The sequence below is a fragment of the Cervus canadensis genome, chromosome 14 (assembly GCF_019320065.1).
Source record: "Cervus canadensis isolate Bull #8, Minnesota chromosome 14, ASM1932006v1, whole genome shotgun sequence".
Taxonomy (NCBI): Eukaryota; Metazoa; Chordata; class Mammalia; order Artiodactyla; family Cervidae; genus Cervus; species Cervus canadensis.
Window position 1 is genome coordinate 26,747,274 of NC_057399.1, and position 25,376 is coordinate 26,772,649.

General features: G+C 41.0%; 1 protein-coding gene across 4 annotated transcripts in view; it reads left to right on the forward strand.

Moving 5' to 3' along the window:
* The window catches only part of APBA1 (amyloid beta precursor protein binding family A member 1), a 230,763-nt gene that overhangs the window by 74,481 nt on the left and 130,906 nt on the right, over positions 1-25,376 (forward strand). The gene's annotated exons all lie outside the window — the stretch shown is intronic.

The window sequence follows — 25,376 nt, forward strand, 5'->3', positions numbered from 1 at the left end:
AGTTTCTATCTGATCATTTAAATCAGAAAACAAATTGTGCTGTTCTGTGATGGGTTGAGTGCTAGCTTAGATGCCCAGGGGCACTTGGAATAGGCATATCTGGTGGCTAAAAATGTAACTTCTCTTTTCTCTCCTGTGGAAATAAGGAGGTCACTAAAGAAAGGGCCTCAGACCTTTTAGAAGAGTCACACCGAGCAGCAGCCATTTTTTTTTTCTGCCGTGTAAAGCTGTCTCTGTCCCATGAGGACAGTTAACACATTGCCTTCAAGCCAGGACTCCTTTTATCCACTCACTAGACCCTACTAAGCATGGTCCCTGTTTCACAGATGACCTTCACTTTTCCCAGCTTGCCCTCACTTCACTTCTGAGAGAGAAGCCAGCCCTATCCTTATCCTCAAATTACTCTCAAGAAAACTCAGGCTCAGTCAATGAGGTGACTTGACCCAATCATGTGTCTGGGAAGTAAGACATAGGACTTCCTCAGATCTGCTACTCCTCTGGGCAGCCGTCACCCTGCACCCTGCTCATTCCCTCGGCCGTTGTCAGAAGGAGTAATCTTGCTGCGGAGGCTTTCTTACACTCATTAAATATTTGAGTACCTACTGTGTTCTGGGTCTGTTCCAGGCTGGTCAAGCCTCTGCCTTCTTGTTCTAAAACCAAATTGCAAAACACTAAATACAAGAGTCTTTGAAATGTGAAAGTCCTATGCAGTCAAGCGCCCTCTCCGGTCAAACACATGCACCTGCAGACTGTATATTTTCCTAACCCCTTATATCAGAGGTCCCCAACCTCCTGGATCTAATGCCTGAAGATCTGAGGTGGAGCTGATGTGATAATAATAGAAATAAAATGCACAATAAATGTAATGAACTTCAGTCATCCCAAAACCAACCCCTCTCCCAGTCTGTGAGAAAATTGTCTTTTATTAAATGGGTCCCTGATGCCAAGAAGGTTGCAGACCGCTGCCTTATATCATTGAAGGAGTCAGAATTCTTGTTTTTGGTTTGTTTTTTTTTTTTTCTGACCCCAGAGAACTGTGATGAGTTAAGCTTTTGGATACACTAAGGGAAATGTCAGGGATGTTTTCTCAGTGACTCTTACTGGCAGATCTTATTTTTGCTTGCAGCAGAAATAATAACTGTGGCCATGCTAACATATTATCCCAAGGTGAGGAAACTGTGGGCAGGGTGAGGGGAAAATGCATTTTGACACTCTTCCTTTGACTGATGCTATTTATGTGGCCTGCTGCGAACCTGAATTTGATTTCGGTCAGATGGCTTAGGAAATTCCAACTCCAGGAAGGGGCACCTGGAGATGACGCCATCTGCAGGGCCCTTCAGTGGCATCTCTGATCGGGGCCATCTTTGATCTCTGTCACCTGCTGCTAGGGAATGAGTGACTATCAATTACATAAGCTATCAGAGGCTCAGAGGCTTGTCAAAGATGGATCCGGGTCAAGATACCCATCAGGCATCTGGAAAAGCAATTCAAGTGTTCAGTTTAGGGACAACTATTCAGCTCCTAATGGGGCTTCATTTTATTTAACTGCTTGACAACAACCCCATGAAGCTGCCGGGGTGACATGAAGAGAAATCTGTGAAGTTTGTGTGGTGGGGAGCCGAAGGTACTTTATATAGCCCACAGGATTCTGTAGGCTCAGCCAGTACGTGTCATGTGGAACACCCGTTCAGTGGACTGAAAAGCATTTCACGCTTTTGGTTTTTCAAAGGACTCCTGTCAGCAGGTTTCCTGGGGCAAAAAATAACTGTGCCACAGTTGAACTTCACTAAGAGTCCTATCCAATCAGATAATGTCATACCACTAGGAGGAGGAATTTAGGGCTTTTCTGGGATAATAGGAATCTAATCACTGCCAATAGGATTTGTTAACGCAGGCCAGGAGGGTTGTCCATGAACACTGGCATCTGGATTTTTACCCTTCACACAAAGTTCATCTTCCTTTCTCAATGCCTGTTTTCTGTCCTGAAGTCAGACTGGGTGCAGAAGAGGTTGTGCTCTGGTGCTCTGGTCAATATGAAGGTTTCTAGGGCTTAATTTGAAGTAAAAGACACTTTATATGTTGAGTATAGCTTCAGTATAGGCATTGTGCTCAAAGCTTCCTCACTACATGCCCTTGGTAGATATTGCTAATTGACAACAATACTCGCCCATTCAGCCTGGATTCAGGCTCATAATCCTTAGCAAATCTCCTGGCTGCCACAATCAATCAATGGGGGTTGGCAGGAAAAATAGCAGCTGGGTGCCATCCGGGTATTTAAAGTGATTTCCTCAAGGACAGAGACCACAGTTTCCTATCTCTTCACTTATGTTTGACTACATTCACTGCCTGGTGAAGGTCTGATGTTAAATTAAATTAGGAATTGCATTTTAAGGGTACCTACAGGCAGATGTGACTTTTTTTTAAGAAAGTGGAGGGGGAAAAACCCCTCCATATGGAGCTACAGATAGCCACAACTCTGGGTCAAAGTCTGGCTGACACACTCGAGTGTGCACACTCATAAAAACCACTCTGCAGCTAATTGGCCTTTGAAAATGGAATAGAGCGAGCAAGAATCAGATCAGATCTACTCCCAAACTGGCTTTTCTCTGTTCTGTCTCCTTTCCTTCCTCCTCTTCCACCCACTCATTCACCTCTCCCTTTCCCTCTTATTTCATTTATATTTATGGGAATCAGGTAACATCCGTTAATTGAAATCTACAACTTTTCTGTGAGTGCCTCAGTAGTTTGACAAGATGCTTACGAGCTTTGGGTTAAAAGTCAAACTGTCTCTATTTGCTTCCCTCCCCCTCTCCCCTTACTAGCTGTAAAACCTCAGCCAAATTAACTTCTCAAAACCTCAGTATCTCCGTGGTAGCACAGAGCTGACACCAGCATCACTTTATTGTGAGGCCAGTAAATGATTTTACTGTCACAAAGATGAAGATAAAACATAGCCCTTGCTTATGTGCTAGTTGATGAATTAGATTGGCAAAATATATATAAAACAAAAATACAGACATTCCTCTTATGGTTGGGGTTCCCATAAAGCAAGCTGATACACGAGTGTCCATAATCTGGGGCACATCATGTTCATCACGTGGCCTTTGTCAATGATGACCTAGTCTTGATCGGGAATTAGTACCATCCCTAGAAAAAAGCCACTCCAAGTGCAACCCAGTGGCACTCTTTGTGTGGCTTTGTATATTATCACTCCAGTGTGTAGATAATGCTGTGCTGACTTTGGTCCCATTATGATGGGTGGGAGATAAGGGAAAACCTTAACATTGAGCTGCATATTAACAAACACTGAGTTTTCTTAGTAACGCTTTGTATTTTTTCTTTTTTTGGCTTACCCTTTCATGTACAAAATGCTTATTGAAATTTCTATAGGAAAGAGAGCTCAGTTATTTCTAGAACTCTGGTCCCTGATCCCATTTTACCCATTGAAAGAATGATATTCTATAAGGTAGTTTTTGATAACCCAAGGTTTCTCGTTGATTCATACATCCTCTTCCATCCATGTATCCATTTATGTATTCATCCACCTATCTGACAGAAATGTATTGCCTAATATGTGCTAAAATGGTGCTAGATGCTGGGTACAGTGGTATACACAGAGTCTCTGTCCTCGGGGAGCAATATAATATTTGCAAAGTTCTAATGAAATAGCATTTGCTAACACAGAGATTATTATCCTGTGGTAGCAGACAGACTGCATGTGCCAGACTTGACTCTAAAGTCTAAAAGGGGAAGAGCAGAGAAAGTACCAGTTGGTGGCCAGGGGAGAAGGCTGCGTGCTCCTATAAAATCCACCATATCTTCCCCCTTCTGGGTGATAATATTTCCAGTTATAGACAATTGATTTCTCAATCTTTAAAAGTAGGAATAAGAGGATTTTTAGAAACCTTCAGGTTTTTTTTTTTTAATTTAAAGCATATAAACTAAGTAAAACAATGTACTTACTTTCAACCTGATTGCTACCTCAAAGCCCCATCCACCCAGAAATTCTGGGTAGAATTTAGGGAAAGGAGAAATCAGTACAGGCGAGAAGACAGGGAATGATCTGTGAACTGAATCCTCAAAAGATGATTAAAACCTTGACCCTAGTTGCCCTAGGCTTCCATGCACAATCAGCACAGGATCACAAAGAAAGCCCCCGGGTGCCCAGGCATGTCCTGGCTTGGAGCAGTAGCATCTATGAGGCCCTAGTGCTTGGATCCTGTGTTCCAAGCTATAGGGCTTCCTCTCTGCTTCTCGTGCTGTGTTGGGCCTTGTCAGGGGCTCCCTTGACTCTGCCACTGGGATGCTCTAATTTTACTTGGTTGATTTAATTCCTCACTCTAGAGGAAGAAAGTACAATTGGTGTTTTCTAATGTGCCTCCAGACCCCTTTAACAGTTACCTTCAGCACAGCAAATCTGAGGCACCTCAGTTTAGATCAGCTTAGAGGCTCAGAGGAGAGTATTTACAGAGTCATTTGGGACACGAGGATTTCTCCAGCGGGGCCAGTTCTGGTGAGTGCCTGGGTTGCTGCTACACCAGGGGTGTCGTAGTGGAGAAGTCCAAAGACATGGATTCCAACTGTGTGAACTAGGTCAAGTCACTGCACCTCTCTAGACAGTATTTTTCTCATCTGAAACATAAGGAGCCTAAATTAAAATTTCCTCAACTGTGGTGAGTCACATCATTTCAAGTTTGGTTAAAGGATAAGCATTTTTTATTTACTAGCCATATATTTTCATTACTTATGTTTAGTAATACTGGATTTTCATAATAATGATAATCATTTCTTTAAAATAATTTATTTTCCTCATGTGATTTCACTCGCAAGCAGACCATGACTCCTTTTTTGCCCTGGGCCTCCGGCCCTGAATTGTAAACCCTCCAATGTCCTTTCTAGAGTATTCTTCCTGCCCATTCATTTCATGATGATTTTGAGAGAAACTGTTTACTTTGTGTGTTGAGTGCTGGACGGGCCCTTATTAGAAAGTCAGACAACCACTTGGGTCTCACACGATGTGGGGTTGGTCATCCAGCGCTTCCCAACAACTACTAAGTTCCATCTGACTTTCACAGCTGTTGCCATGTCTGTGTGCCATGCCTACTAACAATGATTTGATATTTTCTTCAGATGGGCCGGGTTTACTTCTTACTCAGAATTATTTGTAAAGTTTTTATAGATGTTTTTCGCATATACCTGAAATAAGAGTAAAACCGGCACACCAGCCCAAAGAATGATCATGACCCTTTACACTCTTTAAACTTTAGTTCCCTAGAAATTTCTCTAGTTCCCTAGGATCTCTTTTGCCAGAGTTTCAATATGAGATCAATTAATTCATTTGCTTTGTGGACAGTTAACTATATAGAAGAGGCTTTAAATTTTTTTTTTTAATTTTGTAACCTGGACCTATTCTCCTGGACCCAAAATTTTCAGCTCAACTGAAACAAGTGAAGTTGTCAGTGAAGAAAAGATGCATAGAAGAAAATGGGTTCCTTGAAAATTGAAGAAAGGGAAAGTTTGAGGTTGGAGAGACAGTCACTGTATCATAGTTATAACAAAATAAGCTCTAATGTAATGATTTACACACTTTGGCAAGCCCAGAATTTTTCTATGACTTAGTAGCATAAAAGAAATCCAGTTAAAAATGAGCAAAAGACTTGAATAGACATTTTTCTAAATATATACAAATAGCCAACAAGTACATGAATTGTATTGAACATCACTAATCATAAGGAAAATGCAACTCAGAACCACAATATCACCTCCCACTTGGTAATTATTTAAAAAAAGAAAAAGGAGATGATGGAATGTGGAGAAAAGGGAATGTTTATATACTGTTGATAAGAATGTAAATTGGTGGAGCCACTATGAAAACTAGTATAGGGGTCCTCAAAAAATTAAAGATAGAACTACCATATTATCTTCTGGTCCTATATCTAGCAATATATCTGGAGGAAATGAAATCACTTTCTCAGACATATCTGCACCACCCCCATGTTCATTCCAGCATTATTCACAGTAGCCAAGACAAGGAAGCAATATAAATGTCTATCAATAAAGACTATGTTGTATATCTATATTTATGCTGGAATATTATTCAGCCATAAAAAAGATGGAACTCCTGCTATTTGTAACAACATGGCTGGACCTTGAAGGCATTATACTAAGTGAAATAAATCAAACAGTGAAAAACTATTATTTTATGACCTCACTTTTATTTGAGATCATTAAAAAAAATGCTGAACTCACAGAAACAGAGTAGAATGTGACTTCCATGGGCTAAAGGGTAAGGGAAATGGGGAGATGTTGCTGAAAGGATACCAACTTCCAGTTACGAGATGAACAAGTTCCAGGAAGCTCATGTTCAGCACGGGGATAGTAGTTGACATTACTGAATTATGTCCTCGAAACTTGGCATGTGAATAGAGTCCTAATGTTCTCACCATAACAAAAAAAATTATGTGATATGATGGCATGTAAACATTTTGCAGTAGATACACATATTAAGCCATCAGATTGTATACCTTAAATTTACACATGTTATATAGGTAAATTATAGCCCAATAAAGTTGGGAGGGAAAAGAGCTTTTCTGGGAGCATTTTAAATAAAGATCCCTGTGCCCACTCAGTAGGCAGGTGTGGCCCCAGGTGATCCTTACACAGGTCCAGGGACTGGACCACACTTTAAAGTTCTCTACCTGGGTATAAAAGTTTACCATTTTAAAGGTATTTGGTGGGGGAGATTTTTGTTTTTATCAATAAAACATTTATCTGGAGATACATTAAATATGCACACACATATATACAGAAATTGCTATTTGTTCAGGATAAAACTGTTTGAAGATCACCAGTTTCATATTGCCTGATAAAATAAAGTTCAAAAGAATGTGTCATCACTGGGTCAGGGGTGAAGAGATAGCACTGAACATGAAGGCGGTGAAATCGAAGTGTTGTTTTCTAAGCCTCTGAACTGAGTTGCAGGAACTCCAGCTTCAGTCACCTCTGTGGCCTCTGCAGGCAGAAAACTGAAGGGAACCGAGCAGCTCCTTCCCCTCACCCAGGCCTGGTGGCTGAGGGTGCCCCTCTGGGTGGAATGTGTGTGTGTCATCGGGGCCCCAGGTTCTGCATCTGGGGAATCAGGAAACCCTGAGGTTCTTCAAGCAGGAAGGCCATTTTACAGGGCAAGAAGTCAGCACAAGCAATTGAGTCGATTCATTGAAAGGACAGAAGCCGTAAATGTAGGACGGAGAAGCGAAGCATGTGTGCTCACTCGTGTCCAACTCTTTGTGACTCCACAGACTGTCCACGGAATTCTCCAGGCAAGAATACTGGAATGCGTTGTCATTTCCTCCTCCAGGGTCAGGGATTGAACCCACATCTCTTGTATCTCCTGCATTGCAGGTGGATTCTTTTCCGCTGAGCCACTGGGGAGACTTTAAGGGCAGACATTGGAATCTAAAGATACAAGTCTCTCCATTTTGGCAATGTGTAGTCGAAGACTCACAATGTTGCAAGTCAACAATTCTTTACCTTAAATCTTCTCTTTTTTAAAGAATAGGATTTATATATTAGGATGTTCCCTGTAAATTGTATATTTATGATATGCCCGCATCCTCCCACCTGCCTCACCAACCAGAAGAGGACTATAATAGAAAGAGAATAGTTAAATAGATTGTAAAGCCTATAGCACAATTAAATATTATGTAACCACTAAAGTCATATTTTTAAAGATGAGTGACATGGCAAAAAGCCATGAGGCAGTCACCATCTTGTGGATCTGCTGTGTGTCAAACCCTGTGCTAAAGGCTTGGGGTGGAATCCACAGCTCTGACCTGGAAGAGAGAGAGGAACAAACAGGCAAGCGTAGTGTGTGTGCTGTGCCCAGATGGGAGTGCTTGCTCGGGACTCTGGGACACCTCCCCAGAGAGGGGCAACTAGCCCAGACAAGGAGCCCCAGCAGGATGACCAAAGGATGGATACTTGAACTTGGTGGGCATGAGTTAGCCCCAGTAGATGTAAAGTGGAGAAGCTTTCTGGAAAAAGAGTAATACACACAAAGGCAGTAGAAGCTCAAAAGGGGGTGTTATTCAGGCAAGCTGGAATGATTCATTCTAGCTGGAGCTTCAGGTGACTGAGGAAGGGATGGGCATGGGGAGAGAGAACCACAGAAGCAGTAGCCTTCTCTGAGTGCCCTCCATGTTCCAGGAAATATGTGTCCATGTAGAGTAACATATTGTTTCATTCCATGAACATGCTATGAAGAAGTGCCAAGGCAAAGTTTTGACCAGAACGTTGAACTCCAATGCCTGTGTTCTTAGCTTTGCCCTGAGGCTGAGCAGCTGACTGAGGTCAAATTATCGAGGCCTCATTTTCCATGTAAAGCAGCTTGGATGTGGAGTCAGGGAGAAATTCAAAACATGATCTATAATAGCTTCCATTTCCCCACAAAGAAGAATTCAGCAAAAGAGTTATGTGCATTCAGTAGAATAGTGTGCAAGCATTAAAATGATAGTTGTCAACACGAAATACGGACAATGCTTAATTTGATATTTAGAACTTTTTCCAGTGCAAAATTGATAAATGTTCATTGTAGAAAGTGAAAAATTCAGAAAAACCATAATAAGAAAGTAAGCCTACCTTCCAAAAATAACTACTTTTCTTCTACATGTTTGTGTATATATGTGTGCATACACACAAAAAATTAGGTTTGTAAGTTGTATAGTTTTATATCTTGTCCCATTATATTAAAAGCATTTTCCCCTAATATTGTAAAGTAATTAGCCACCAACTAATAAAAATAAATGGAAAAAATAAATAAATAAATAAAAATAAAAACAATAAAAAATAAAGAAAACATAAATAAAATTAAAAAATAAAAGCTTTTTCCCATGCTTATCATTAAGTATTCTCAGAAAACATACATTTTAATGCATGCATAATCCATTGTATAGATAAATAATTATTTAAATGGATAAAAGACAAGAATGCAGAGTTGTAGGACTTTGTGATTGCAGCTATGTAAAATTGGCATAAGTAACAAATTAATAATGCTGGGGTTATGAATTTTTCTCCTTCTATTTTCTCTAATGTGGTTATTTTCATGACTTAATTTTAAAAAAACTTTCAGCCCTTGGCATTAACTCATTCAACAATGAAAAAATTTTTCATCATTTTACAGTTGCCAAAATCACCAATTAATAATAAAATTGTACTTCAGTTTGACATCCCATTCTGGGTTTGGGTTTGGAGGAAATGCACATTGAGAGAGATAGGAGGGAAGGAGATAGAAAAATTCTCCACAATGCCCTTTCAATGTCACTGCTGTTGAAAACACAGTGTGACTATGACAGTGTGTCTGCAAAACAGTGGGGAATTATGCTTTCCAGTAGAAATCCCAGTGTGGAGATGAAAGACTGCCTTACAGCACCCACTCCCACCTGAGAGATGGAGAATTACTTTGTCAATATAAAAAGTAATAAAAACCAGAAGAGACTTGTTTTGTTAGGCTGATATTGTTCATGCTGATTTATCGTCTGATTTTTTTTTTTCCTTCTGAACATAGTCACAAACAAACCAAAGGGAAAATAGAGGATTCTAATCAGAGGCTTTGGTGATCCATGGCTCTGAGAGTGAAATGTAATTCAGGTTATAGCCCACTCACTTTGGCATCTACAGCATTTCATAGGGAGAGAAATATAGGATCTGGCCTGTAACAGTGAGGATATAATTTGTTAGATGGGGGAGAGGTGAGGGGAAAACGTGACAGAGAACTACTCTATCAAAACATCTCCAAAAGTTCCTTGAGCTACAGAACTGTTAGGAGGTTAGGTCTTTTCTATTACAAAGAATTTATTTATCCCTCTTTTTAGGAAGCCAGTTCAGTTCAGTTCAGTTGCTCAGTTGTGTCCAACTCTTTGCGACCCTGTGGACTGCAGCACGCCAGGTCTCCCTGTCCATCTCCAACTCCTGGACCCTATTCAAACTCATGTCCATTGAGTTGATGATGCCATCCAACCATCTCATCCTCTGTCGTCCCCTTCTCCTCCCACCTTCAATCTTTCCCAGCATCAAGGTCTTTTCAAATGAGTCAGTTCTTCGCATCAGGTGGCCAAAGGATTTAGAGTTTCAGCTTCAGCATCAGTCCTTCCATTGAATATTCGGGACTGATTTCCTTTAGGATGGATTGGTTGGATCTCCTTGCAGTCCAAGGGACTTTCAAGAGTCTTCTCCAACACCACAGTTCAAAAGCATCGATTCTTTTGCACTCAGCTTTCTTTATAGTCCAACTCTCATATCCATACATGACTACTGGAAAAACCATAGCTTTGACTAGACAGACCTTTGTTGACAAAGTAATGTCTCTGCTTTTTAATACATTGTCTAGGTTGGTCATAGCTTTTCTTCCAAGGAGCAAACGTCCTTTAATTTCATGGTTGCAGTCACCATCTGCAGTGATTTTGGAGCCCCCCAAAGTAAAGTCTGTCACTGTTTCCACTGTTTTCCCATCTATTTGCCATGAAGTGATGGGACCAGATGCCATGATATTAGTTTTCTGACTTCTGAGCTTTAAGCCAACTCTTTCACTTTCATCAAGAGGCTATTGAGTTCCTCTTCGCTTTCTGCCAGAAGGGTAGTGTCATCTGCATATCTGAGGCTAGTGATGTTTCTTCCAGCAATCTTGATTCCATCTTGTACTTCATCCAGCCCAGCGTTTCTCATGATGTACTCTGCATATAAGTTAAATAAGCAGGGTGACAATATACAGACTTGACGTACTCCTTTCCTGATTTGGAACCAGTCTGTTGTTCCATGTCCAGTTCTAACTGTTGCTTCCTGACTCTCAAACAGATTACTTAAGGGACAGGTCAGGTGGTCTGGTATTCCATCTCTTGAAGAATTTTCCACAGATTGTTGTGGTCCACACAGTCAAAGACTTCGACATAGTCAATAAAGCAGAAGTAGATGTTTTTCTAGAACTCTCTTGCTTTTTTGATGATCCAGCGGATGTTGGCAATTTGATCTCTGGTTCCTCTGCCTTTTCTAAATCCAGCTTGAACATCTGGAAGTTCACAGTTCATGTACTGTTGAAGCCTAGCATGGAGAATTTTGAGCTTTACTTTACCAGTGTGTGAAATAAGTGCAATTGTGCGGCAGTTTGAGCATATCTACTTATATATCTCTAAATGTAAAAGACAAAAACGAATGCTTAAAGGGGGCCACAATATCTTTGGGAAGTCACTTTGAATTTAAGATGAAAGATAGATTATAATATTATAAACTGTCTCAGCAATCCTATATGACAATGAGAAAACTTAACTTTATACATCAAAAATGTATTTGTTTGCTGGGCCCCATCCATCTTTCCAAGGAGATCCAACCAGTCAATCTTAAAGGAAATCAGTCCTTAATATTCATTTGAAGGACTGATGCTGAGCTGAAACTCCAGTCCTTTGGCCACCTGATGAGATGAACCGACTCATTGGAAAAGACCCTGATGCTGGGAAAGATTGAAGGCGGGAGGAGAAGGGGACGACAGAGGATAAGATGGTTGGATGGCATCACCGACGCAGTGGACATGAGTTTGAGTAGGCTCTGGGAGTTGGTGATGGACAGGGAAGCCTGGTGTGCTGCAGTCCATGGGGTTGCAAAGAGTCAGACACAACTGAGTGACTGAACTGAACTGATCCATCTTTACAGCGGCATCACCCAGAGTATCTTCTCCCCTCATACCAGGACACTCTTTCAGCCCCAGAAACCTGGTGTATTGAGCTTCCTGAATTTGCTGTGCCGTTTGACACTTCAGGGCCTCTTCACAGCTATCCCGCCCCAGTCCACTGAATCCATCTGGAGAATATTCTTCATCCTTTAGAACCCAGGGAAGATATGCCCTGTTCCAGCATGCCTTCCTTGAACTGCCCCACACCATGACTCCTCTGCATTTTCTCTAGGATCCTGTGAACATTGAACCCTAGGTGTTGTGACACAACCCCATCGTTGTTTTGTTGTGGGCCTCTCCACTGTGAGCCACTGGAGGTTAGGGGATGGGTCTCACCTCCATTTATGTCCTCACTATCTGTCACACAGTAGGCGCTTAATATATTTTATGTTGAATTAAAAGCTTCCATTTCAGAAAGCAGGTGACTCATTAAATTGTGCTAAGGAGACTTTAGGTCCTAGAATCCAGGCAAGTTCCCAGATCTGAATGACACCCACACCAGCCCCCTCTTTGCTAGAAGGAGAGGTAGTGAGTTAAGTGCTTTCTCAAGCTTCTCAGAACCCCGATTAATATTTTCTGATTCTCTGTCTTAGAATACACTCGAACTTTTCCCTTAATTCCGACCTACCTGGCAAGGGAACAAGAATTTATAGCGTCACTCACTCGCAGTGAAGATTGCATGCTTGGCAATTTGATTTAATTATTTCTGGAGCTTGATTCAAACTGTTCTTGTGTGCTTATAAAGAAAAAGGATTCTAGTAAGTTTCTTGTCCACTTTAGAATCAGTGCTATCCCAGAGGAAAGCAGAGATAATTGTTTTTCCTTTTTAAGCCTGGCATTCACCTCCATAGTAGAGTTTTATTTCACAAGAAGAATGTTAAGTCTAGTGGACAAACATTGTTTTTTCCTGACAATAGCAATCTCTCCTGTTACCCAGGCTTCCCACCTGGCACTAGTGGTAAAGAACCTGCCTGGTAATGCAGGAGACCTGGGTTTGATCCCTAGGTGAGAAAGACTCCCTGGAGGAGGGCATGGCAACCCACTCCAGTATTCTTGGCTGGAGAATCCCCATGGACAGAGGAGTTGGTGGGCTATAGTCCATAGGGTCACAAAGAGTTGGACACAACTGAAGCAACTTTGCATGCACTATTATCCAGTCACTTGCAATAATAACAGAATTGTATGTGAATATATTTTTTCAGGGTTTCTCAACCTTGGCATTGTTGGCATTTAGGACTGGCTAATTTTTTGTGGGGGAGGTTCTTGTACATTGTGGGGTATTTAGTTGCACCCCTGGATTCTGCTCACTAGATGCCAGTACCCACCCCCCCCCCATCACACACACTTGCGATGATCAAAAATCTCTTGAGATACAGACAAACATCACAAGGAGAAGGGGCAGGACAAAATTGTCTCCAGTTGAGACCCATGGATACACATACACACACACAAATATATAGAAATTTGTACATAAACACACCTGCTCACAATCTCATACAGGCAAATCCCATTTGGCTTTCATTTCTTATATAAAAATCACTTCTTTTAGAAATACTTTCCCAGTTTAGGGGTGTGACCTGGTGTGGGGTAGTGTGTGTATGTGTCTGTGGGTGTATGAAGCCACACCCGAGTGAAAAACTTAGTCTCCATGGAAAGGTGACCAAATTAACTTTCCTTTTAGGGGAAAGCACCGCAGGAGGTAAATCGACACACTGCAGGATGCCCGTGCCATGACTGACTGACACAACAGGGGTTCCGTATTTGCTCTTTCCTGTTTCCCCTCTTGGCTTTGAGCATTCTTTTCCATAGCTGGATTTGGGAAATTTACTGGATTGTAGCGACTGAACCTTCCTGAAACATCCAAGTCTTACACACTGGCTCACATGTACATCTGACATATTTAGCTGGAAGTTGCAGAGCTGTTTTTGTGTTGTTTACTGCATGCCAGACTCTATCCTAAGTGCTTTACCTATATTCTTTCTTTTGGCTGTTGTTCAGTCGCTCAATCATGTCCGACTCTTTGTGACCCCATGGACTGCAGCACCCCAGGCTTTCCTGTCCTTCACCATCTCAAACTCATGTCCTTTGAGTCGATGGTGCCATCCAGCCATCTCATCCTCTGTCATCCCCTTCTCCTCCTGCCTTCAGTCTTTCCCAGCTTCAGATCAGTACTTGAACCAAGAACTCGCAGATGTACAGGCTGGATTTAGAAAAGGCAGAGGAACCAGAGATCAAATTGCCAGCATCTGTTGGTTCATAGAAAAAGCCAGAGAATTATTTCTTTTAGTCTTCACAACAGTTTCATGCTGTAGGCGCTGTGACTGTCCCAGTTAGACATGTGAGGAGACACGCATAGAACACTGAACACAGCTAACTCCTGACCGCTGCACTGTTACCTTCCAAAAGATCAGTAGATTTGCTTCTCAAGAACCTCAATGACTACATCAAAAGCTACTCCAATAGATGGCTTTTACATTTTTATGTGATCTTTTCTGTTGTTGGATGAAATAAGAGAAGGCTGGAGGAGATGAAGATCTACTTAAAATTCTGGTAGAGGAGACCAGAAATGTGGTTGGGGAGGCAGATTCTCTTTCTGTTGGCTACATGTGATATTATGCATGCTTTCCAGCTGTACTTTTATATTAATTAAGCGAAAGTTGTAAATTAAAAGTGTTAGTCGCTCAGTGGTGTCCAACTCTGCAAGCCCATGGCCTGTAGCCTGCCAGGCTCCTCCATTCATGGAATTCTCCAGGCAAAAATACTGGAGTGGATAGCTATTCCTTTCTCCAGTGGATCTTCCTGACCCAGGGATTGAACTTCAGTCTCCTGCATTGCAGGCAGATTCTTTACCATCTGAGCCACCAGGAAAAGATGTAAATGGTGGTTATGGTGGTTCAGTTGCTAAGTCATGTCTGATTCTTGTGATCCCATGGACTGTAGCCCGCCAGGCTTCTCTGTCCATGAAATTCTCCAGGCAAGAATACTGGAGTGGTTTGCCATTTCCTTCTCCAGGCAATCTTCCCAGCCCAGGGATCGAGCCCTGGTATCCTGCATTGCAGGGAGATTCTTTACTGACTGAGCTACCAGGGAAGCCCAAAGATGTAAATAGTTTTCTTATAAATGAATAACATATTAAAGCCCTAACATGCAGAGTACAGGCAGAATATTTCTCCCCAAATTTAAATTTTCAAATGAGAGAGTGATTCACCTGAAAACTAAGAGAAAGCTCTGGTTCAACCATAAGGCTTAACCCCCACCCCCATATCCCACTTTGTTGAAGTGTTATCACCAGCTGACTCTGATTAGGAGGAGCTTTTGAGAAATGAGAACTTTCACTTAGGGCGTGTGAGACCTTCTCAGGAAATTCCAGTGACTTCTGTTGCTTTTCTATAAGTGGAAAACCTTAGACAGTTTGGTTGCTCATCCAGGGCAGGCCACCCTTACCAGAATTCTCAGCACAAGCCCAAGGTCTCCATTATTTCTCCCGCCTCCTTCTAGCTGGGGCATGCAGCACTCCCCCCAACCCCGGGGCACAGGTCAGAAAAGCTCAGCATGCAGGGCCCACCAATACACAGGATGTCCAAGACCCTCTTTTGTCTAAAGCAACTCTGCTTCCTCTAGCCCCCTCTCGTTTGCAGTCAGCAACCTGGGATTCCAAGTTAATGAAAAGTGTTGAACACATAAAGTTTAACAATTTGAGTTAAGTTGGGTAGGGGTGAGGGTGGCAGGAATTCTTTAGTGTTGAAAGCAGCTTTCATACCCCCTGGACCTCCCTCTGCAAGTGCAGTTTTCTCTGTAGCTTTTCCTTCCCTGTCTGGGAGGTATCTTCTGGGTGGGAATGGCTGACCCCTTCTCTGTGCTTTACAGCCACGTGCAGAATGCAGAAATGTTTATCGAGTAAATGGACACTTCCACACTAGAATCTATACCTTTAAAATTTGTTTTGGAAATATAATTGATTTAAAATGTTGTGTTAGTTTCTGCTGTACATGAAGTGAAGCAGCTATATATATACATATATCCCCTCCTTCTAGGGACTTCCCTCCCCCCACCCATCCCACTCATCAGGTCATCACAGAGCACCAAGCTGTCTTCCCTGTACTATACAGCCGCTTCTCACCAGTTATCTGTTTTTCACACAGTAGTGCTATTATAATGAATGATCTTTGTAAAAAATACTCAAGACGTGCTGATGTGTATACACCACTCAGTTTTGAGCACTTATCCATCCACTATTCATTCATCAAATATTTCCTGCACACCTCCTGGGTGACAGGCATTGTTCCGACGTCTGGGAAAACAGGCGGGAGCAACATGGACAAAATCTCAGCCCCCTCAAACTTACATTCAAGGATGATGAGGCAGACAGTAAGCAAAGCAAATATATGTTAGATAACAATGCCCCATGAAGAAATACAAAGCAGGGCAGGAGAGTCCTGCGTGATGGGGAGTGAAGTGGTCCTGGTGCTCTTCAAGTCAGACTGCGCAGGGAGACGTCCGAGCAGAGGCCTGAATGCAGCCGTGGAGCCAGCCGTAGGGATCTCTGTGGGAACACGGCTCCAGGTGGAGGGAGCAGCATGTGCGAAGGCCCTGATGAGGGCTTTAGAAGATTAGGCCAGATAAGTAGCCAAGGGCAAATCATGCGGAGCTTGATTGGCCATGAAACGGACATTGAATTTTCTTCCAACTGAGATGCAAAGCCATTGAGCAGGAAAGTGTCAGGCACAGACTTGTATTTGTAAGCATCACTTTCAGAGCATTTTCATGACCTTTCCTTCATCCAGCAATTATCAAGCACCACTAGTGCCAGGCCCTGCCCTAGGTACTAGGCAGTGACAGATAAAAGACACAGTGTGTGCTTTCAAGAAACGTGTAGTCTAGTGTGGAAGTCACTAGGCCAATGGACAGCTCCACACGGGGTTATTGTCATGGTTATCATGATGGAGAGCTGTGGAGCTAGGATGAAGAAACCCAGGGCAAGGGCCGAGGAGGAGCTTTTCCAGATGAGGTCATTGTCAATGATGTCCCTAATCTGTGTCAGAAAAGCAGGAGCATCTGTTGCTATGGGGATATGTTGCTATGGGGATACATAAGAGGATGGCCTACCTCAGTCTGGGGAAGGAAAGGAGAATCTTTGAGGAAAGGATTTTTAGGCTTGGTAGCTGGTCAAACCAAGAGGGAGAGTCCAGATAACTGCCCAGCACAGGGCAGGGAGACCCGGATGGCAGTGGGAGCAGGAGAGATGAAGCTGGACTGACTGGGGTGGTCTGAGTATGGAGGCCTTGGGACCATGGTCAGGGCTTGGGTCATTACTCAGAGAGCAGTGTAGTGGGGAAGCATTTAAAGAAAGAAGGGGCATGATTAGAGTTGCATTTCAGAAAGACCAGTCTGGTTGCATGGTAGAGAATGTTCTAGAAAAGAGCAGGGACAGGGAAGAAAACAGTGAGGGGCTAACCTGTGGCCTAGATGACAGTGGACATTGTGGGAATGGGGCAGAGTGATAGATTTGAACGGCGTGTAGGAGATGAAGTGAGAGGACTGGACAAATTATTGGATGTGTAGGGTGAGGAAGAAAGATGAACCGTCAAAACTGCCAGGTGCTGCTCTGGGAGTGGTGGGTGTCGGAACTGTTGATCGAGATAAATGATGTGATGCGGAGAAGAAATGTGATGGGAGAGAGAGACAATCAGTTACTCTTTGGTCTTTTTAAGACAGCTGCAGGGATGTTCTGGTAGGAAACTCCACAGAGCATCCTTGGGAGAATTAGCATGCAGGAAGTCAGGGTCATGGGAATGGATCGCTCAGGGAGAGTGTTACAGTGTGTGTATGTGTGTGTGTAATTCATGAGCACCCATATTTGAGACTAGCTAAAGAGAAGGAAATGGCAACCCACTCCAGTGTTCTTGCCTTGGAGAATCCCAGGGACGGCAGAGCCTGGTGGGCTGAGACCAGACCCCTATGGGGTCGCACAGAGTCGGACACGACTGAAGCGACTTAGCAGCAGCAGCAGCAGCAAGGACTCTCATCAGATGTCTATTTAAGTCTCAGACCCATCGCAGCTCTCACAGTAGCTCTGGCTATGGGCACAGCGGAGGCTGTGCCGCAGTGAGCATTCTGAGACTGCGGAGCAGGGCAGGCACCTGGCAATAGGAGGGTCCTGGTAAAGGTTGGCTCAGGATGATAAATGAGCTCAGGTCTCCACCTGACAAGTGCCTCCCATCACCTTTTCATCTCAGCTGTTTGGAGGCTTTTGCGGGTGAATACTCAGTTTTGTTTTCTGTTTCTTACTTCAGGATTAGAAAGAGTATTTTAGAATGTTTTCTTTTCTTGGCCACATCCCCATCCTGTATGAGGAACAACAAAGGAAGATGTGCATTTTCTTTCTTTCTTACAGACTTGAGCGATGGCTTTTCACTAAATTCACATTAGCAAGATTTCAGGATGGCTGAATGTGGTCCAAGAATACTGACTTCCAGTTATAAAATGAATAGATTCTGGGGATGTGAGGCACAGCATAGTGACTCTCGTTAACCATAGTGTATATCTGAAAGCTGCTAAAAGAGTAGTTCTTAAAAGTTCCCAACACACACACACACACACACACAGATTGTGATTTTGTGAGGTGATGGGTATGCTGACCTTATTGTGGTCTAATCATTTCACAGTACATGCATTTATCAAATCAGTATGTTGGTACACCTTAAACTTATACAATATTATGTATCAATTATATCCCAATAAAGCTGGAGAAAAACATTTCATACAACTTCGAAAGGGTTACTAAGTGTAACAGAGAGTTGAGATGTCAGAGGTATGGCCATGAAAAAACAAACATCTAGTGAACCATATTTGGCCAAAGCAGAATTGATCATTCTTCCTAAGACTTGATTGTGGTGATATTTTTTATTTTGATTGCTCAGAATGAGAATTGGTTCATTCCTTATTTCCACCCATAATAAAGTCAATGTGGACGTTCATGCTAATCCATTCCAATACCAGGCACATTAATATAGTAAGTCCTCACAAATCCTTATTCATCATTATTATTGTTGTTTTGTTATTATTACATTTTTTTGTATTGAATGCTTGTCTGTTGCCCCCACACAGGGACTAAGGAAAGGTTCTAGATGATCTTGTTATGCCCTTGGGACTAGCAGAGTCATTGGCACAGGGTAGAAATAAAGTATTTTATATTGTATGCTGATTGTTCACGTTAGTAATTTTTTTCCAATTTGAGGATAAGCTCATTGAAGACAGGAATGATGTCTCCTACTTTTTACTTCCAGTAATTCTAGCCTTGTTTTGAATATATGGGAGTTACTTACTTGTATCTATCTAAAAACTGACAGATTGAAATAATAAGTTGACTTTTGCCAGTTAAACAAGAGCATAAAGATTATAGAAACAGTTCATGACCTCTCACCCTAGCAGCAAAAGCAGTGTCAAGTCCACCTTATTGAAATGCACATCCATTACCTGTAAAAATAAGGGGTACAGCTTTTACAACTTAAGAGATACAGCAGTCAAAAGTGAGGACATAGCTTTTGTTTTTATTTTTTTTTTTTAATTTATTTTTTTTTAGCTTTTGTTTTTTAAATATTCCTCTTTGATCAGGGTATTAATATTCATAAAACTCTCGAAAGGAGATTGTCATTAGGTGTTAGAGCCATTAAGGTCGTCACCAGGTTTCGGAGCATTGCTGTAGAGACGAAATTGGCTCTGTGCCTTCACTGCTCTTCAGAGTAACTGCATTTGGTTTGAGTTCCCTTGTTCACTTGCAGGCCTGTGCTTCTAGAATTGGGAGGTATGATTAGAAGTGCAGCAGTCAGGAGAGAATGCTTGCAAAGAGCGTCTGGAATTCATAGTTTGTGGAATTGCATTTTTTGTGTGTGCACTTTATGGGGATAATGTCACTGGGAATAGGACACCACCACGAGAAGACTGTCTTGCTGTCACATAAATGCAGCCATACACACTTGATTGGGAATCCCCATTGAGGATAGGCTGCACTGTGTGTTTTCAAAGACTGTAGCTTGACATTTTATCCTGGTGACTTTTACATTAACAAAAGCCAGCGGGTGCTATGGAAATAATCAGTCTTTGGCAAAGCTAGAGACCTCCTGTTGTCACAGGCATCTTGGAGAAAGCTGTCCTTCTGAGGGACAGGAACCCCGGGATCCAAAGCAGGTCATCTAGAAGGATCTGGTTTCTTCAGCATGATCTGAATCTTGATGGCTGGATGGACAGACAGGTCTCTCTAGCAACTTTTTATAAATTAAAACCAAGCAAGCAGTAAACTTGGAATACTATGAGCCAACATATTCACTATTGCAAAGCAGAAAAGGTTAATTTAGGGAGTTGCATGGTGGCTTGTTTGGTAGCCACACAACCGTGTACTAATTGGTATATTTACCTTTGTTACTTTTGTACTTAAGAATTTTTTTATTTCAGAAAATACAATGTAGGTCTTTAAGTTGGATCTTGATGAAAATTGTGCTAATCCTGGGACAGCTTTTCCCTTGTAAGCATTTAAGAAGAGAGGTTTTGTTGGTATCTCCTTTGCTAGTGAAAGTGGAAGAGATATTTAACATTTAAGTCTTTTTAATTTCAAAGTCCACTTTTGAGTGGATAGAACAGTTTAAACTGGAACTTGAAAAGTTGGATAGGTATATACTTTTTCTTAAATTTATTAAAAATGATATATAAACAAAAATATAAGAGTATGTAATTCAGATTTTAAGAATTTTTCCAAATTTCAGTGACATTGTGTTATAGAGTAAGATAGACTTGAGACTTGAGGGGGGTTAAGATTCAGTTTACAGATGGACTGGCCCAGCCCAGAAGATGTCACCCAGAGCAAAGATAAAAAAGCTGAAGGCTTTTATATATCATAAGATGACTTTAAATTCTGTCCAAGATTTAGAAAACAGTCATCTACAAAGTAACCAGGTAAATTTTGTGAACCATGCTTCTTGGAATTGATAGTGATAGTGAGTTTTTAAATAATTTTCTGTGGCATTCAGGTCTACCAAATATTGTTTTATCAGATTGTCTCTAACTTCATTATTTTAATAAATATTTTTCAAGATCACATATTTTATTTTAAAGCCCAGAATTAAAATTTTCTACTTGGGCACATCTAGAATGTTCTCTTTACAACAGGCCAGGCACACACAACATGTTGTAGGTTTTGTTTTCTTCTTTTTTAGTCCATGAATTTGATCTTTAAATGTTTTGAGTAAGCAAAAATTCAAATAAAATCAACAAAATCTGCCTTATTTTGAGAGTGTCAGTAATACTTACATGATAGGCTTTAATTCTCTTGTGTTCTGATTATAAGACTTAAAAATACTTCTTCTGAATTGGATTTCATGTGTGATTTGACCTCACAGAGGCAATCTAATACCTTCTGAATGTACATGGAAAATATTATTAGATCTGCTACAACAAGTCATTCCAACTGCTTCTTTTTTATTGGAAATTAAAGTAAAATGAGAAAAATTATCACCTTCTACCAAAAAAAGCAAAAACTTGTTAGATGGCAAATAGCAGAAATGAGTACTGTGGTAATCATAATCCCCTTAAAAGGGCCCCTAGACCCACAAGTGATAAATTGTAGGATTGGCAAATCCATATAGGTCCCAAAATCAATTCCAATAAAAACTCCAGTGGACCCCTGGACTCTTTAGCAGATATTGATTTGTTTATTAAACACCAATAGTGAACTTTCTTTGAATATGTAGTATAATTAAATTTTGTTCTCCATCTGAGGTTATTGCTTAACTCAAATCCCAAGCATCCTTTCCTGAGAAAGGGCACCTTTCTTCCTATATAACAATAGTAACACTCTTTACAGTGGTGCTAACGTGGGCTTCCCAGGTGGTACTAACGGTAAAGAATCCACCTTCCAGTGAAGGAGCTGCAAGAAATGCAGGTTCAGTCCCTGGGTCTGGAAGATGCCCTGGAGTAGGAAATGGCAACCCGCTCCAGTATTCTTGCCTGGGAAATCCCATGGGCAGAGGAACCCAGTGGGCTGCAGCCTAAAGGGTCCCAAAGAGTCTGACAGCTGAGCACACAACATGTCCCTAAAGCCATGCTGTTCAGAGTGTGATCGTTATACCCAGTCAGTGAACTGCTTGTTACTGCTCTGCTGGGAGTTAAAGGAGCTCACAGCCCCATGGAAACCCACTCCGTCAGTAAGCACACTGTTGAGTTCATCTTGCATTATGGCGGCTTCCTCAGTGAAGGACGCAAGTGCCGTGACTCGCATCCTGGGAAGCGAAGTGCCAGTGTTCTCTAGTATAATGTTCTCTCTCTGACTTTCAGGGGTTTTCTCCAAACTTGCAAAGTTCAACTCAGAATGTATTAACTATGAGAACATGAGATTTTTACAGGGCAGTATTTATAAAGAGCAACATTCTGTATCCCACATATACAGAGTCTATATTAGCATGTTTAGTTATTATTCAGCTTATTTCTGTTTCATAAAAGCTACATTTCTATTTCTATATAGCATCAACTTTTACATAACTTGACTCCTAAGTAGACAAATCAATTAATCAAATAATATTATGCAATATTTCATAATATTAATAGTTATTGATGAGTGCTTACTAAGGAACTCTGCCAAGTACTTTACATGCATTAGCGTATTTTATCTCACAACAACTCTTTGCAGTAAGATTTTGATCATCTTCTTTTTGGAGATGAGAAAACTAAGGCTTAGAGAAGTTAAAGAAAGTTCAGTTCAGTTCAGTTCAGTTGCTCAGTCATGTCCGACTCTTTGCGACCCCATGAATCGCAGCACGCCAGGCCTCCCTGTCCATCACCAACTCCTGGAGTTTACTCAAACTCATGCCCATCGAGTCGGTGATGCCATCCAGCCATCTCATCCTCTGTCATCCCCTTCTCCTTCTGCCCCCAACCCCTCCCAGCATCAGGGTCTTTTCCAACGAGTCAACTCAGTATCAAATAGCTCATCAGTCATTATAGCAGTGATTCAAAATCAGATCTACTTGGCTTCAGGGCCCTTGCTCTTAGTTACTCAGAAGTCCATATGGGCCAGCTTGATAAATGATAAATGAGTGAATCAGATTCAGATTCTGGCAACGTGGTGGACAAATCTCATGCAAAACAAATGGAAAAATTGCTTAAGATATACTTTCTAAAAATGTTGTAACATTTGAGATTGAAAGAAAGTCACCAGGTTTAAGAAAGGAAGTGAGGCTCAGGGGAGCCTGATGAGAAAGCTGCCAATAGGGCCCTAGGAGCTGAGGCCCCTTGGATCTGGAAATAGACCCTTGTGTTAAGTTCCAGGCATGCAATGACTGGCCCTCTGCAAGCAGGGAGCTACAACTTAAACTCCATGTGAAGATGAACTCCTCAAGGGTCCACCTTTTTTCATGCAGGGAACTTGAAAAATTCTATCCATCAAACTCATTCCACATACTGATGTGGAGTCCAAATCTACCCCAGTGAGGCATAAATTTGGAGAGATTATTTATACCCAAAGAGTCATATCCTTCAGATTGAGGAAGCACATTGATTTCTGTCTAGCATTACCAAAAGCAGACCCTCATTCTGACATAATGTATGAAATCTCAGAACAACAAGGATGAAAGGGGCGTTTTAAATATAAACATAACCAAAAGAAAGAAAAGCAAATAGGAAAAAAAGATAAAGTTACTATTAAAGGAAAAACCATTCAACTGGCAGTAATACTTCTTTTTGGCAACAATAAAGACTGAAAGACATTGAAATAACATCTAATAAAAAAAATTGCTATCAACCTGGAATTCTCTTCCTGGCAACCCATCATTTAAGAGTGATAATGACATGGAATACACAGTGATATGAAAAACGCCTGATAAAAACAATAATCTCACAACGATTATGTTGAATGTTTGTTAGAAACCAGTCACAAAAGAGTACCTACTGGATGATTCCATCTATATGAAATTCAAAAAATAAACTAAATAATCATTAGGGGAAAATGTCTGGATCATGAGGGTGAGTATTGACAGAGAAGGGGCGTGAGAGTACCCCCTGGTGTGATGAAAATATTATAAATCTTGATCTGGGTGGGATTTGCTTGGGTGTGTACCCATGCAAAAATTGAGATAAGCCCTTTACATGCATGTGTATTATGTACTCACTGTATATATTTTGACCGTCTCCAAGAAGAATATATCTTTTAAAACAGGGAGGACATAATAAAGACTTTTTAAGTTTGCTTCTTATAGATGTCACTAAAGAATTGCTAAAGATGTATTTCTGTGAGAATGAGGTAGAACCCAGAGGATCAGAGTGGGTTGTAATAATGAAGTAAGAAAAGAAAGTGGTAAATAAGAGGTTTCTTTTAAACAAACATTGACTCACAAAAATAATAATGACTTTGAAGAGTGGGAACTAAAAGCAAGATGGAATTAAACCCTATATAACAACCAGTGAGTGTGGTGTTTGGCAGTTGGAGTTAAAGCATTGTAAGATTCTTGCTTTTTTCTGGAGGAGGGTAGAAATGTAATTAACTTTGAGTCAATGTTAGAAGTTTAAGGTAGTAACAAAAATGGTACAGGCAGAATATTTAACTCTCATGTTAATTGATTGTAAAATAAGAATTAAGAAGTTATTCAGTTGTTAATAACCACTCCTCGGATAAACCTCACTGGCTGCAATATTGATATACATGCACTGCTATGTATGAAATAGGTAACTACTGAGAACCTACTGTATAGCATAGGGGACTCCACTCAGGCTCTGTGCTAACAAAGAGGGGATATATGTGTGCGTATAGCTGATTCTGGCTTCCCAGGTGGCACTAGTGGTAAAAAAAAGTGCAAAGTAAAAGAGTCGTATATACCACGATCAAGTGGGCTTTATCCCAGGAATGCAAGGATTCTTCAATATCCGCAAATCAATCAATGTAATACACCACATTAACAAATTGAAAGATAAAAATCATATGATTATCTCAATAGATGCAGAGAAAGCCTTTGACAAAATTCAACACTCACTTATGATTAAAACTCTCCAAAAAGCAGGAATAGAAGGAACATACCTCAACATAATAAAAGCTATATATGAAAAACCCACAGCAAGCATCACCCTCAATGGTGAAAAATTGAAAGCAATTTCCCCTGAAATCAGGAACAAGACAAAGGGTGCCCATCTCACACTACTGTTCAACATAGTGTTGGAAGTTTTGGCCACAGCAATCAGAGCAAAAAGAAGTACAAGGATCCAGATAGGAAAGAAGAAGTGGAAAACTCTCACTGTTTGCAGATGAACATGATCTCTATATAGAAAACCCTAAAGACTCTACGAGAAAATTACTAGAAGTAATCAATGAATATAGTAAAGTTGCAGGATATAAAATTAACACACAGAAATCCCTTCCATTCCTATATACTAACAATGAAAAAACAGAAAGAGAAATTAAGGAAACAATACCATTCACCATTGCAACAAAAAGAATAAAATACTTAGGAGTACATCTACCTAAAGAAACAAAAGCCTATACATAGAAAACTATAAAACACTGATGAAAGAAATCAAAGAGGACACAAACAGATGGAGAAACATACCATGTTCATGGATTGGAAGAATCAATATTGTCAAAATGGCTATTCTACCCAAAGCAATCTATAGATTCAATGCAATC